General features: G+C 41.1%; 1 protein-coding gene across 1 annotated transcript in view; it reads left to right on the top strand.

Moving 5' to 3' along the window:
* The first annotated feature begins 2,806 nt into the window (after positions 1 to 2,806).
* The window catches only part of IL1R1 (interleukin 1 receptor type 1), an 82,472-nt gene continuing 70,137 nt past the window's right edge, over positions 2,807 to 15,141 (top strand). Inside the window, exon 1 of the mRNA XM_056127335.1 lies at positions 2,807 to 3,082. The gene's annotated coding sequence lies outside the window, so the exon portion shown is untranslated. The remainder of the gene's footprint in view (positions 3,083 to 15,141) is intronic.

The raw sequence follows: 15,141 nt of genomic DNA, 5'->3' as shown, positions 1-15,141 counted from the left end.
CCCAGAACCTGAAGTCAGGCCTGGGGGAGTCTGGTCTTGAGCCACTTTCTTGAGAGAACAGGAATGATGTCAGAAGCATGCTGTTTAACAGGGATGGCGGAGTCTCCCATGAGACCAGAAGCTTCTGCGAGACAGACATGTGACTTAGCACACACTCGCAAACCCTGCTCCTTCTGAGAACATCTCATCTCTCTCCAGCCCCCAAGAATTCTCAGCTGCACTGGGAGAGTAAGCTTCATGCACTGACTCATTTCCATGTCAGAAAACTTTCTTTCAGTGGGTGTTTGGGAAGAAAATGCAAAGCAGATGTAACCTTCCTATCCATTAGCTGCTGACTTGTATTAGTGATTCAGTGATGCTTAGGATCAGATCTTCTTTTTCTTTGCTTTTGTTGTTTCTGTTTTGAGGGTAGTGGCTCTTTTCTTGCCACATGCTCTTTTCTTTTCTTGCTCTTCTCAAAGTACTGGATTATAACAAGATAGAGCAATATGATTTTCTTGTACATAATCCTGCTAGTTCTTTCTTTTGGAATAGTTTGGAGGGTCCCAAACTTATTTTACCTACAAACTGTTTTTCAGGGGAAAAAGTCACTCAGCATCCCTTGGAACCTGAGACAACCACTTCTGTGCGGGATCAGTCCATGAGGGGAGCAGCGTCACCTAGTATGGGAAATACTGGAATAGATGGAATGTGTGAAGGGTCACGAGTGACCTATTAAGGTAATCTTGATGCAAACAGGGATGGGGTTGTGGCATTTGACCTGTTTTGGTCCAGGTTTGATGGCAATTAACAGAACAGTCAATGAACTGGAGCCTCGCTGATGCTTCACTTAAATGAAAAGGGTGCTTTTGTGAGGCAGGTGCTTTACCACTGAGCCATTCCCAGGTCTGCACCCTCTCGCCTTTATTTCACTGTTCGGTTTTTGGGTCACACCACACTAGTGGTGCTCAGAACTTACTCCTGGTTCTGTGCTCAGTGATAACACCTGGGAATGTCAGAGGACCTTCTGTTGTGCTGAGGATCAGACCCAGGTAGGAGGAGTGCAAGGCAAGTGCCTTATCCCTGTACTATCTCTCCAGTCCACTGACGCGCTTTTTTAGAAGACCCATATGTGGAGAGAGCTGAGATCAAATTTTAAGTAGATATACATGTTTGCACCCCATGCACACAGATGCACGCACACACACACACACACACATACACACACATACACACTGTGCTTGCTACTTGGAATTCTCCTTGCTCACCAGTTGTGATGTATAGTAAAAACAGACCAAAAGCACATAAAATAGACTCAAATGCAAATTCTTTCATAAAACATTTCAGGAAAATCTATGAATCAAGTATACGTATAGACTTACACAGATCATGTTAATTAATTATAGAATGTTATTCCAATGACATCTTTGGATAAATTTAGTGTTATATTTGTTTGGAAGTAAATCTTTCCTTTTAAGTAGTACTCATGGGCTTGGAGGCTAGTTAGTGCTTGGAGGTGGCTCAGGCAGTGCTTATAAGCCCCGTGACACAAGGATCCTGTTTGCATAGTGCACTTGTGAGTATCTCCTCTCCCCTCTTGGAGTAATTGAGTAGGAAAAGCTCAGGCTTGGCTCTAGTGAATTCTGAGCTCCAGAATTCATAAATGCACTCTAGTGTTTGGGAGATATTTCCATAAACTTCTGGTATTGAATTTTAATTACCAACTGACTCTTGGATTTTCCTAACTCTGTGGGAGAACTAAGCAACTGAGAAAATCAAAAGCAGGCATAAGTGTGTGTGTGTGTGTGTGTGTGTGTGTGTGTGTGTGTGTGTGTGTGTGTGCTACACATGCGAGCCAAACAGCACACATTCCTGACTGTCTTCTCCTGGTAAGGAGAGGGAAAGAGGAAGAGAGAAGTGATTTGAAGGAGAGTAGAAGATCTGGGGGAGAAAAAACCTGAAATAAACTCTTTTCTCCACTAGAGTCTCAGGAAAGACAAGCTACACAAAGTAGAGAAAGTTTGGGGATCACGAATTCCTGTTTGCAGAAGCAAACGTAGTGGGTTAAACCTACTGGCCCAGCCTACTCCCTACTGCATTGTGAGCTTGTGGCCAAGAATACATCTTAATCTGTTTTTCTTTCTCCCAAGGGCCTCGTAGACAGCATTGCAAAGCGTAGAGGCCAGTGCTATGCGAGTGTCTCTGGAATAAAGTATTCGCCATCCACTGTCTGTCTTCCTACTCTGCAACCCTGGAAGAAGCAGTGGAGAGAAGCTGCTGGTGGTAGACAGGATTTGCAGCTGTCAAAGTTCCCTGTCAGCCCCCAGACATGGCCATGGTGCTTCCAGATACACACTTCCCTCTTCTGGGACTGAAGGAGTCCGTGATCGATGGTCAATCAGACAACAGAATATTGAGAGCAGCTTGGAAGTTCTAAGAGGTGCATTGCCTCTCCTCCCCACAGGGTCCAGGATACTCAGGTTAGGTCTGTCCCTAGCTCTGTGAAAGGACACTCACAGCAGTCATCTATGGGAAGAGGCTGAGTAGAAACCCCAGCGCGGTGCTCAGGGTTGCCCTAGGCTCTCGCTAACCCTATAGCCTACCCTGGCATTGCTCTGGCAGAAGGGCAGGGCTGATTTAAGTCTGGCCAGGCCTCACGCAGGAGTAGACGACAGCTTCCGCAGTAGAGAAAGCCCAGCAGAGAGGGGGGGTTTTGTAAGACTTTGGCACGTTTTTCTGAAGGGTTTTGGCTTTCTGCCTGGCTCTCAGCTTCCTGCATAGAGATCCCTACATGTGGCGCCACTGAGAGTAGAGCCCGGCAGTCTCAGTCACTGCAGCACCTGGAGTCACTTTGTCCTTTTCAGCCAGGCCATCTGCTTGGTCTTCTGACAAGATGTGAGGTGTCACCTTTGTGCTGCACAGGCAAGACCAGAGAAAGAGAAAGTAGTAACTTGATGCTGCTGCTGTCTCTAAGATGCACTTTGGTTTCTCGTGACCTACTTCAGCTGGCTTCAGTCGCAGGGAAAGACCCCCGAAGGTTACCTGGAAGTGAGCCCCTCTCAGCCTTCTTTCCCAGAGGCCCCAAAAAGGCTGAGAGGAAAAGGTAGGCTGCTCCCTTGCTCTTTTATTTTTCTGTATTTTTTTTCTTCTTTTCTTGTTGTTTACTTGAGCATTCATCGACGAAGCATTTAGGAGGGGCAAATGGGATTTGAGAAAGCTGATAATGTTTTGCTACTTGTTGAAACAAGATTTTAAGGTTTCTCGGAGTTACCTGTCTCTGTAGGCATATTCCATCCTAAGGTGTGTCTGAGCCATATCGTAATATCATCTATGGTTATGTAAGTTTTTGTACTATGGAAGACTATAAAATATATGGGAAATATGGTATATTTCTTATATGCTATGTGATACTTAGTTATGTAACATTTGTTAAATTCTGAGGTTAAGTTTGGTTAAATTATTTAAAAAGTCTTTAAAAACTTCAGTCACTGCAGGTAGAGTTGATTGATTTTTATCACTTTCTGTTAAGGCTCTGTAGTTTTAGAAAAAATGCAATTCAGCTCAGTGTTTAACAGAAGGCATTGCATTATTAGTGACAGACAGCCATTATTAACATTTGAACCTATAAATTATTTAGCAAGACTTGTACATGTTTCACTCAGTGAGGGATTTAAATGTAATCTTTTTAGTTCCAGAGTATGAGCAGTGGGGCTAGAGAGATCATGTAGAGGATAATGCACTTACCTTGCATGCAGGCCACCCAGGTTGGCCACAGCACGTATGGTCCTCTGAGCACCAACAGGAGCACACCCTGAGCACAGGTCTAGGCATAAGAACTGAGCACAGCTGAGTGTGGCCCCCAAACCCAAAATGAAAAAAAATCAGCATAAAGGGGGCTAGGGATGTGGCAAAGGTGACTTAATGTATGGCTGAGCTTCAGTTGATTCCTTGACACCACACACAGACTTATATACAACACACAAACACACACAGACACCTCTAAACATGTTTTTTTTTCTCAAGCCTTGCAAATCTTTTAAAAGATTCTGCGTCTAAAGGGGTTTGTCTTTCCTTCCCTCCTACCTCTCTCCTTCCTTCCCTCCCTCCTTGCCTTCCTTTCTTGCATCTGGGGACCACACCTGGTGGTGCTCAGGGCTTACTCCTGGCTTTGTGCTCAGGGATCACTCCTGGGATTACTTGGGGGGCTGTATAGGGTGCCAGGGATTGAACCCCAGGTAGGACATATGCAAGGCAACTACTGCACTATTTCTTTGGCTCTCAAGCTCCTTTTTCTAATGGGCTAGAGGGAGGTAATGGAGACCTGGAGCTTTTCCAAAGGCTGGAGCTAGAGTAGCTGATTTGTTCCAGTGCATGCTCAGTGCCCAGGCACTGGAGACCTGATGTGTGTGAGACAGAGGAAAGGCTCACTATCACTTCTGAGTGTGTATCTGCCAGAAAAAAAGAAGGAACAAAGGCTGTGTTGGAGGAGAGAGGATGAATTTGATCTTCATACGAGTCTGACAAATTAGAAAAGATATTTAGGACCATCTTCACTCAACAAGCAGTTGTTAACCTTTTATTATCATTATTGCCTTAATTTTCAGGAACCTTCCAAGCTCTGCCCGGTATCAGTTCCAGCAATATTTGACTGACCAGTCAAGGGACCAATGGTTGCCTGAGAATGTGGTGCTGTTCAGGCTCTTTGGGAACTGTCTGGGGGTGACTAAATCTTTAACTCACAAGACCTTTCAGGGTACAGGCCTATTAAATCCACCTCAACAGGGGCTGGAGTGATATAGTACAGCAGGTAGGGTGTTTGCCTTGCACGTGGCCGACCCGGGTTCGATTCCCAGCATCCCATATGGTCTCCTGAACACAGCCAGGAGTAATTTCTGAGTGCAGAGCCAGGAGTAACCCCATGTTGCAGGTGTGATCCAAAAAGAAAAAAAAAGGAAAAAAGTAATATATCCACTTCAACAGATACATAGGAAGACTTTGCTTGCTGCTTGAAATCAAATTTAAAGAAGAGTGAGTCTGGCTACATAAAAGAAATGAGGTATAAAGTCTGTCATTGAAACATAGATACTGCAGTCAGGGTGTTTTTCTCTGAGAATTTATATCAGAAAAAAACTTACCTATCCAGTTTCCCTCTTAGCCAGACCTTGAGTGGTGAGTGGTTTGACATGGTGATACATTTCTTTCTCCAAAAGATTTTTCATCACATCACCCTGAAAATTTAAAACGTATCATGTGTCAGATGGTACACATTTGATTGTTGTCTTTATTTTAACATTACTAGAAACCAACACCCTTAGAAATAAACTTTGTTATCACTTTGTGAGTATTTTCCTGGAATGATTTACCAGAAATGGCATTGTGGGTCAAAGCTCAGGACATTTTTTTTGTTTATTTTGTTTGTTTGTTAGGGAGTACACCTGATAGTGCTCAGGGATTACTCCTGGCTCCGCATTCAGGAATCACTCCTGACAGTTGTTGGGGACCATATGGGATGCTAGGATTGATTCCTGGTCTGGCAAGGGCCTTACACGTTATGCTATCACTTCAGTCCCCAGCTTGGGAGCATTTTTGAAGCCAATATATAGAAAAATATTAACTTATACTTTCAGTACTATAGAAACACTTTCCCCCCACACTTTACCTAATACAGGACTTTACATTAGAAGAATCTATATAGTTTCCCTCTCTGTGATGTGGTTTTGAAAGCAAATTTAAAATTTTTAAAAAATTTTTTTTGGAAAGGGGACTTGATATGATACTTGGAAAAGGAAACCTTCTGGTTTTTTATTCAGCCCTTTTGGGTTCAGTGTCTTGTTGGTTTTGGTTACTCATTATCAGAACAATCGTTTCTTACAAAATTATGCCAAGCACACTTATGAAATTTAGGACCTTATTTGACCAGACTTCATTGCTCATCAGGTCTTTTCTTCTTATATTTTTACCAATATAGCACAAGCATTTATCTTTTTACCTATTTTTTGTCTACAATATTCAGCGATAATGGCCCCCACACACCCTCATACTGGAATATAATTATGTTTGATAGACGATTCCTTTTTTTTTGAACAGAAAAGAAAATGGTCCTCTTCCTGTTATGTTGATTATGAAGTTTATATTTTAGCATTGTAAACAATTTTGGAAAGCTTCACATGAAAATTTGGACAATGTTTTCTGGTGATAAAATTGGAAAGTGTGTTTTGCTGCTTATTTACATATTTATTGTTTCTTTGATTCAGGAACAAGTTATATTTGTTTGGCAGCATATGGCACACTTTTGATTAAGTTTGTTTTTATTTGTTATTTATTGGCAGCATGCTGCTTGATAATACCTCACTTGTTCTTTTCTGTGTATTTTTCTCTCCATGGAATGACTTTGAGTCTGAAGCCCCACATGAGCTCAACGAATGTTTCTTGAGTGAGTCAAGTCAGTAAGGAAAAGAATATCTCAAAAAGAGAGTCACAGAAGACTTAAAACTTTGAGTTTTTCTGGGACACAGTGATTGTTTTACTTCATTTGTTTGGGTTGGTCTCAGTTTCAATTGAATAAACTCTAAAGTTCTAAATGAATATTAAGCACATGAATACAAATCAAATGTCGATAATCCAGGTTAATGGAAAACAGAGTTTTTGTAAATTCAAGTCTCCATGATTTGGTGTCAGCATACATTCACTCTGACTCCTAACCCCATGCCTGGTTGTGAAAATCATGACCAAACTAATGTTTAGCAATGCTTTGGACTTGGTGCTTAATAAATAAAGATGATAGTTGATACTTAGTAAAGAATTTAGTATTTGCGAGAGTTGATTATCAGTGTATCACATACAGGTCGTCATTATTTACTATCTTATTTCTCAGATAAAGAAATGGAAACATGGGGCTGGAGCGATAGTTCAGTGGGTAGGGCATTTTCCTTGCATGTGGCCAATCCAGGTTCGGTTCCCAGCATCCCGTATTGTCCCCCGAGCACCGCCAGGGGTAATCCCTGAGTGCATAAGCCAGGAGTAGCCCCTGTGCATCACCAGTGTGACCCAAAAAGAAAAAAAAAAGAAAGACATGGAAGCATGGAGAAGCAATATTGCATAAAGTTAAATCAGTAGTTAGTACACAGTTGGGATTCATGATGCAAACTACTTATTCTAAAAATCTTGCGTTGGTGACTGAAATCCAGAGAAAATGTCATGGTTTTTGTACTACTGTGATAATTGTGTTATTTACTGGGGTATGTAGTTACTGTTTACTGAGTTCCCCTAAGTAACGAGCTCCGTCTTGGATTCTTAACATTCATTTTCTCTTATCTTTCTCCTGATCTTGCAAGAATGGGTATTGTTATTCCAGCTGTAAGGCCAAGCAAACTGACTCTCAGAAGTTTAGTGAGTGGTCAAAGATTCAACAATCATTTTTCCCAAATTTTATTTTATTTTTATAAAATTCTTCACAGTAATTTATTACATTCAATATTCCACCACCATTACACCTTCCTACCAACATTATTTTGAGTTTTCCCACCACCACCCAAGTCTGCCCCCAAAGCAGGTCTTTGGTAATATATTTGGTATTGCTTGTTATGAATAATGCATTAAAAATGATCCAAAAAACTTTTATTAGAAGAAAATGTGTGGAGACTGTTGAATCTCACTTTGGAGCAATTAAGCCTTTTTATAGAGATTACTAACATGTTGTTATATGTAAAGCCTTATGTACTGTATCACTGTATCACTGTATCACTGTCATCCCATTGTTGATTGATTTGCTTGAGCAGGCGCCAGTAACTTCTCCATTCATCCTAGCCCTCAGATTTTAGCAGCCTCTCCTTACTCGTCCTTCCCAATGCTGCCATATTGGAGGCTCTTTCAGGGTCAGGGGAATGAGGCCCGTTATTGTTACTGTTTTTGGCATATCAAATGTACCACGAGTAGCTTGCCAGGCTCTGCCATGCGGGCTGGATATCCTCAGTAGCTTGCCAGGCTCTCCAAGGGGAATGGAGGCTCCAGGAAAAACTGCCTTGTAAACTAATATTGATTGATTGATTGATTGATTGATTGAGATCGACTGCCTTCTACCTTAACCCCATGAAATGTGGTATGCTACTCTTGGTACATCAGTAGAGTAGAGTATAAAATCTCCTCTCTGCAGGACTCCTAAAATTTTAAATAGGGTAATATAACGTGAGATGACTTTGGAGTCCAGAAGAATCTCTGCAGCTCATTGCTTTCTTTCGAGAGTTAGTTGTGAATCTCTGGATTATTGCCATTATTGAGCTAATATGGCACTGGAGGCAGTGTGTCAGCATGACTTCCAGGCTCCCAGAAAGACAGGAAAATGGGGTAGGTCACTCATTCCCAACTCTGCGAGAGCCTGGAGATTTCGGTCACAAAAGCTGCATACCTGAGTTTTTGAGCAGATTTATACTCATGTATGAAGGGCTCTTCCTGAGCCGGTGGCGATCAGCTGTGAGCATGGTGGTAATTAGGTTCTACTGGGACTGATGTCAGTTTTACCTGTCCCCCTCTGGGTGCCCTAGGAATGAGGATCTGCCTGGTGTGGAATCTGGAGACATCTCTAGATTCAACAATCAAACAGTTGATTGTTGATGTTCTCAATTTTTCCATCTAACAGTGCTTTCTGTTGCATTTGAATGCATCTGCTGCCTGAAAACACAGTCAGCATTCCCTCTGTTGGGAATTGTTGGTGGTGGATAATAGAGGCAGTACTTAACTTCTGTATTTGAGTTTATGTGGTCCAGTGGAGATTGTACCTGAAGTTGATTTTCAGAAAGGATATTCCTTGATGATGTGTACCAAAAATATATTGGAACAATTTCTTTTGTTTCTGGTCCATTAAGTCATAGTTGTGAACCAAGCAAGTGCTAAGAATGTCTTCAAGTAGACTGGGCTTGAGCAGGCATGGGAGTACAGGCTCACTTTTCTTGCTTCCTGGACCACTTCTCTATTTTTGTTTAATTGTTTCAGTTATAAAATGGGCATAGGAATAAAGCTTAAAATGACATTTATTTATCTGTCTGAAATTTCAACAAGATTTTGGAAATACATTTTAAGAGTAGATAGTACATGACCTTCGAATAAATAACACATGATGCAAGGGCTATTTAGTAATATAATATCTCTCTTCCATTTTCTCAAATGCTCCTTTCATCTTTAGTAGTAATAGAAAATGGTTATTAGTAGTTTCTTGTATCCCCTTCAACATTTTTTTCTGGTTTAGTCAAATTTCTGCACAGGAAGAGATTTATTATAAGATATTGACTCACAAGATAATGGAGGCTAACAGACCCAAAATCTGGTATCTGTAAACTGTAGCATCAAGAAAACAGATAGTGGAGTTCAAGCCTTGAGAACAGCAAAGCCAAGGATCTGAAGACTGGAGAAACATGACTACAAATAGCAGGAGATCAATGTTCAGTTTCAAGTCATCTCCCAGTTTATTCTCCCTGCCTTTTTGCTGGGTGCAGGTTTTCTGGATTATGATACTCACTGGACACTGGAGACAGTCCTCTGTTCTACTCAGCTCACACATCAATATCACTCCTCTAGAAGTACCCTCCAGATACACCCTGAAATAATGATTTTCAGCTCTCTGGGCATTCTACTGCCCAGTCATGTTGGCACATGCAATTAAACATACAGCACTTGTTCTATGTCTTTATCAAGCTTGATGCATTTTTCATCTTTCGGTGATTTTTTAAAAAAGTTGTCTGCAATCTTTTCCCATTACTAAATGGTTATAATGAGTAATATCTGCCTTACTTTTGTCATTTTGCAGAAGGGTGAGCAAGCACTTTAATTGTGTAAATTCTAAGAAGTGAAATTGCCGAATCAAAGCTTATGTGCATTTGTGATTTTTATGTATATATATTTCAAAATTATCTACGAGCCTCCCCTCAGGTTATACAAATAACTCTACCAGAAATGTCTGTGAGAATGGTTTTCTATGTCCCTATCCATGCCATAAAGTATAAAACTTTATAAACTTTGATAGTCTCATTGATGGTGGAGTATGTTTGATATGTTTTTAAATTTTTCATCTCTCATATATGACTGATGGTTTTTATTGGGAGACTAGTTTCAAGAGCAGTTTAGGTCCTCAGGCAAGGGAAGAGTGAAATATTCAGGGATTTGAAATATATCACATTTCTCCAGATGTATAGCATGCCCCATTAGAAATGGGCTCCAACTTTCTAGAGGGATGTATTTACTCAAATTAATGGTCGTGCGTTGACACATCATTGTCACCTAAAGTCCTTATTTTATTTTAGAACTCACTCTCGGTGGGTAGAGTCCATGGATTTGGACAAATGTTTGATTATATCTCACTACCACTATAAGATCACGGTCCTCCTGTTGTTCATCGATTAGCTCGAGCTGGCCCAGTAACATTGACTCACAAGATAATGGAGGCTAACAGACCCACATTACTTGTTACTGTGTTTGGCATATCAAATACATCACAGGGAGCTTGCCAGGCTTTGCTGTGCAGGCGAGATACTCTCAGTTGCTTGCCGGGCTCTCCGAGAGGGGCGGAGGAATCGAACTCGGGTCGGCCATGTTGACTGCGTGCAAGGCAAACTCCCTACCGCTGTGCTATAATTTCACTACCTATAATACCCTTTGTGCTCTCCCTGTTCATTTTCCTCCCACCCATCTGCTTCACTCCCAACTACTGATATTTTTACATTTTCACAGTTTTGTCTTTACCAGAATGTTATAATATAGTTGAAATCTCCTTGTACTCAGGCTTACTAAAATGACTTTATTTGCTTAACAAGATGCATTTAAGCTCTTCCCATGACTTTCTATGATTCGATAGCACATTTTGTTTGAATGCTGAATAATATACTGCTTTCTGCATGCCTCATAATTTACCTGTGCACCAACTGGTTGTTTAATATTTTTGTTGCTTCCAGACTTGGGCAATTATATATAAAGTTCCCATAAATATCCATGTTCAGGATTCTGTGTGAGCATAGGTTTAAACTCTTTAGTGTAATACCAAGTAGTGAAGTTTCTACATTGTTAAGGTATGTTTAGTTCTCTAGGAAACTGCTAAAGCTTCTTTCAAAGCATCTATAGATGAGAATTCCACATTCTTGCGAGCATTAATGTGTGCTTTGAGTTTGGCCTTTCTTAGAGATCTTGAAATCTTTTAGATCAAAATTCTTTCTTTGTGTGAACAATTCCAAAATCATCCTTAGAGGACTCAGGGCTCACTTTTGTCAATACTTAGCAAATCAGGCCCATAGTTCAATGCTAAAACATAAAATACAGAGCTGTTCACGTCTTGGATGCCATGGACCAGCAAGGCCACACCAAGCAATGCTGGGATGTTATGTAGTTCCAACAATGAATTTAGGTTGGAGGCATGCAAGGCACACCCTAACCCCTGGGTTCACAACTCTTGATTTAATATATTATTTTTCATTTACAGTTGTGTGTGTTCAGTCTTGGGATGTCATAGTGGGTGAGAGACATGTGCTAATAACAATTCTGTTCTCATTTTTTTGGGTCACACCCAGCAATGCACAGGGGTTACTCCTGGCTCTGTGCTCAGTAATTACCCCTGGTGGTGCTCAGGGGACCATATGGGATGCTGGGAATCGAACCCGGGTCAGCTGCATGCAAACAAATGCCCTACCCACTGTGCTATTGCTCCAGCCCCTCTATTCTCATTTTGGACTAGAACATTTATGTCTGGTGAAAGTTTACCTTTTTCTACCATTTCAGGGGGAATGACTAGAAGTAAAAACACCTCAACTTCTGCTTTTTGTTGTTGTTGCTGTTAAATAAGAAGCTTACTTCCTTGGCAATTATGCCCTTCTTGGCTGAGGCAATATTGTTGCTTCTGATGACTAACTACTCAGTCATTTCTTCCAATATACTCCAATATGGGCCACAGAGCCAACATTATCCAAAGTCATGAATGGGCCCTGTCCCCTACATGGTCTGATGTGGCTTCCTGAATTCTATTCCCACAGGTAGTGAGAAAATAGAACTTCTATAGATCCAGGATAAATTTTTCTTAAACCTTTGCTTAGCTGAGGCTTCATTTGCTGGCACCTCATCTCTTTGCTCAAGGCAGATTGACTGCATCATATCCTGGAGACACTGATAGGAAGGTATGGCTTGTTGCTTGGGACCTGCCTAGTGGTTCCTGAGTGAACTGAGCCTGGTAGTTATCTGACCTTCCTGATGAGTTCTGGGTAATTTTCAGGTATCCTTTTTGTTCCTTTTTGGTTTGTTGTTTGTATTTGTTTCTGGAGCTACAACGAGCTGTACTCAGGGACTATTCCTGGCTCAGGAACTATTCCTGACTCAGGGGTCTCTCTTAGCTGTGGTGCTGGGCATCAGACCAGTTGACAGCAGGCAAGCAAGTACCTAAACCTCTTTACTATCGCTCAGGCCCCTCTCTATATTTCTCATGCATTTTGAATTTGTCCTAGGAACCTGAGGTTTAGAGGGAGAAGGCAGTTCCTCAAAAAGCTATCAAATGAACAAGAGGGTAATGATTTGAACATGGATCTGTTGAGCTTCCAAATTACCTCATATTTTCTTGTGCTGAAGTGATAAAGGGACTCAAAGAAGGAAAACAGACCAATGTGATATTTCTGTAAACTATAGATGAAGGGTTGTGAGAGTTAAAACTTTTCAGAGTTGGTTCACATAAGCACATGATTAAGATACACTTCAACATCTAATGGGAAAATGTAATAAAAATTGTCACATATTATCTGTAAGCTAGTTTTTTACATAGGATATTATGGAGTGATATTACAGAGAGAGATAGTAAATTGGGGAATTTACTTGCCTTGCATGAGACTAACCTGGTCCCCGGCATCCTATTTGGTCCCCCAAGCCCTGCCAGGAATGATCCCTGAACACAGAGCCAGGAGTAAGCTTTGAGCATTGTCAGGTATGACCTACTTCCTACCCCCATCAAAAAAAAAGATATTGTGCACAATGGCTGTTTTATAGCTTATAAAATAGCATATAATATTTAAGTTAATTCATATAACTTATAATGACAATGTACAAATTCAAGTTATAATAATTCAATATAATATAATGATAATGTACAAATTCCTGAAGGATGGTATAACTCTTTCTTTGAAATTTAACAGACTGCCTAGAGAAGGAAGAGAAACTTGACATCACAAAGAGTACCTGTTAAAAGAATAACCTACAAAATTAAGCACAAAGATTCACAAGATTATTTTTTCACAAAGATAAAAATACATGGAATAGTGGTTGACTCTGTAACAAGATCCAGCTGATATTAAAATTCACATAGTCTCTAAGTCATGACTTAGCCATGACTGTCACTTTTGAGCAAATTTCCTTTAAGATATAAGCATTCTTTAGATTAGCATAGGGGCTTCTTGAGCTGACTCACAGTGTTGCATTTTTACTATCGTGATTATGTGGGAAATTACAACTGGTATCACTCACAGTACTTATCATCAACTTCAGATTTTAAAATTTATTGAACTGCAATATAAGAGTAGAGTTTTTTTCCCCATTTGTAATGTTTCAGAAATTTTCAAAAAGTAGTGTGTCAGAGTGCAGAAACTGGGAGACCAGGCAAATGAAAAATGTTAGGGAAGGAGTGGTGGAAAGAGACCCTTGAGTTAGACACTTAGAAGCACGCTTAGAAAGGATATGCAGACCATGAATTTTCTTTTTTTTCTTTTTTCTTATTTTTTTAATGAATCACCATGAGATACAGTTACAGACTTACAAACGTTTGTGCTTACGTTTCAGTCATATAATGATTGAGTACCCATCCCTCCACCAGTGCCCATTCTCCACCACCAATGTTCCCACATCCTCCCATATTATCCCCCTTCTCTCCCTGCCCTCCCCCCTCCCACCTCTGTGGCAGGCAGATTCCCTGTTTACTATCAGTGAACCCTCCCAATTACATTCAGACAGAACAATCACATGCTAAATATGATCCTCCTCCTCCAAGGACACCGTAAACTGAGGCTATGTTCAAGGCCTGGCTGCACCCGGGAGCCTTAAAATTTGATACCCGAGCACAACATGTGGAAGTTCTGATAACATTGGTCTAGAGTGAAGACCCCCTGGGAATTTTTACAAACTCATCAGGCAGTCATCTTGTGAAGTTGGTATCATGTGGATTGAGAACCACTGACCCAGAAAGTCGACAGCCATAAATTCAGTAAATCACCCAAGAAAACAAGAAACTGGCTAGAGTAAGGCTGTCCAAAATTGATTGCTAAATCCTGTCTGCTGGGGAAAATTAGGTCTGTTTCCCAGAAAACATGTCCCCTGAATTTATGAAAGGCCCTCTGTCTTTTAAGTGTGGTGAAAAGGGGTCATGTTAATGGAAAAATTCATTCATTTAGTACAGATGTGAGCATCTGTTCTTTCTAAGCTATAGTCAGTTGGGGACAGAGCTTCTCCTGGCCCAGTAAAAGTGAAAAGTCAGGTTACAGGATATCTGGGTTTGAGCATCCTTGAGATGGGGAGGCGAAGCCAACCATCAGAAAAGGGACAGTCAGCCACCCTTTCCCCCTGCCTGGAGGGGTGGGGAAACCCTGGACTATCTTCTGGAGGTAGTAGACCTAAATTTAAGATGGGCCTGGAAAGGTGAGGAATAGGGAAAAAGAATCACATAAAGGGTGTAGGAAGGGTGGCAAAAGGTGGCAATTGGAACATAGTCAAGACTTGTGATTTTTCTGGTTGCCTGGAGCCAAGAAACCTCAAAAGAAAGGACGGATACACACTTAGAAATCTAGAGTCAAGGGGCCCTAAGCCTGGTCTGGAACACAGAGTGAAATCTGGCTTTCTCCCCAGGCAGTCAGGAGCCCTGCACTGCAGGTTCCCATTGCCAAGGCTGAAGCAAAGGATAAGCAGGGACTTGCTTTTATGTAGTATGTAGGTCACACCTGCCAGTCTTGCCTGTTGAGGTGGGTGAGTCCTAGATCTTTCAGACTTTCCCTATGAGTGGCTCTATTCACCTTTTCCAAATTCTAATATTTTCTTTGTTCCTCCCCACTCCTCTAACTGAAGAAGAAATTCGAGAACTTCCCCATCTTCCCCCACACATTATCCTCTGGTCTCAAGTAGTAACAGTGAAACTCTGGATTTTAAAAAAAAAGATTGCGT

The sequence above is a fragment of the Sorex fumeus genome, unplaced genomic scaffold (genome assembly GCF_029834395.1).
Source record: "Sorex fumeus unplaced genomic scaffold, SorFum_2.1 ptg000006l, whole genome shotgun sequence".
Lineage (NCBI taxonomy): Eukaryota > Metazoa > Chordata > Mammalia > Eulipotyphla > Soricidae > Sorex > Sorex fumeus.
This window is presented reverse-complemented; position numbering and strand designations above follow the sequence as displayed.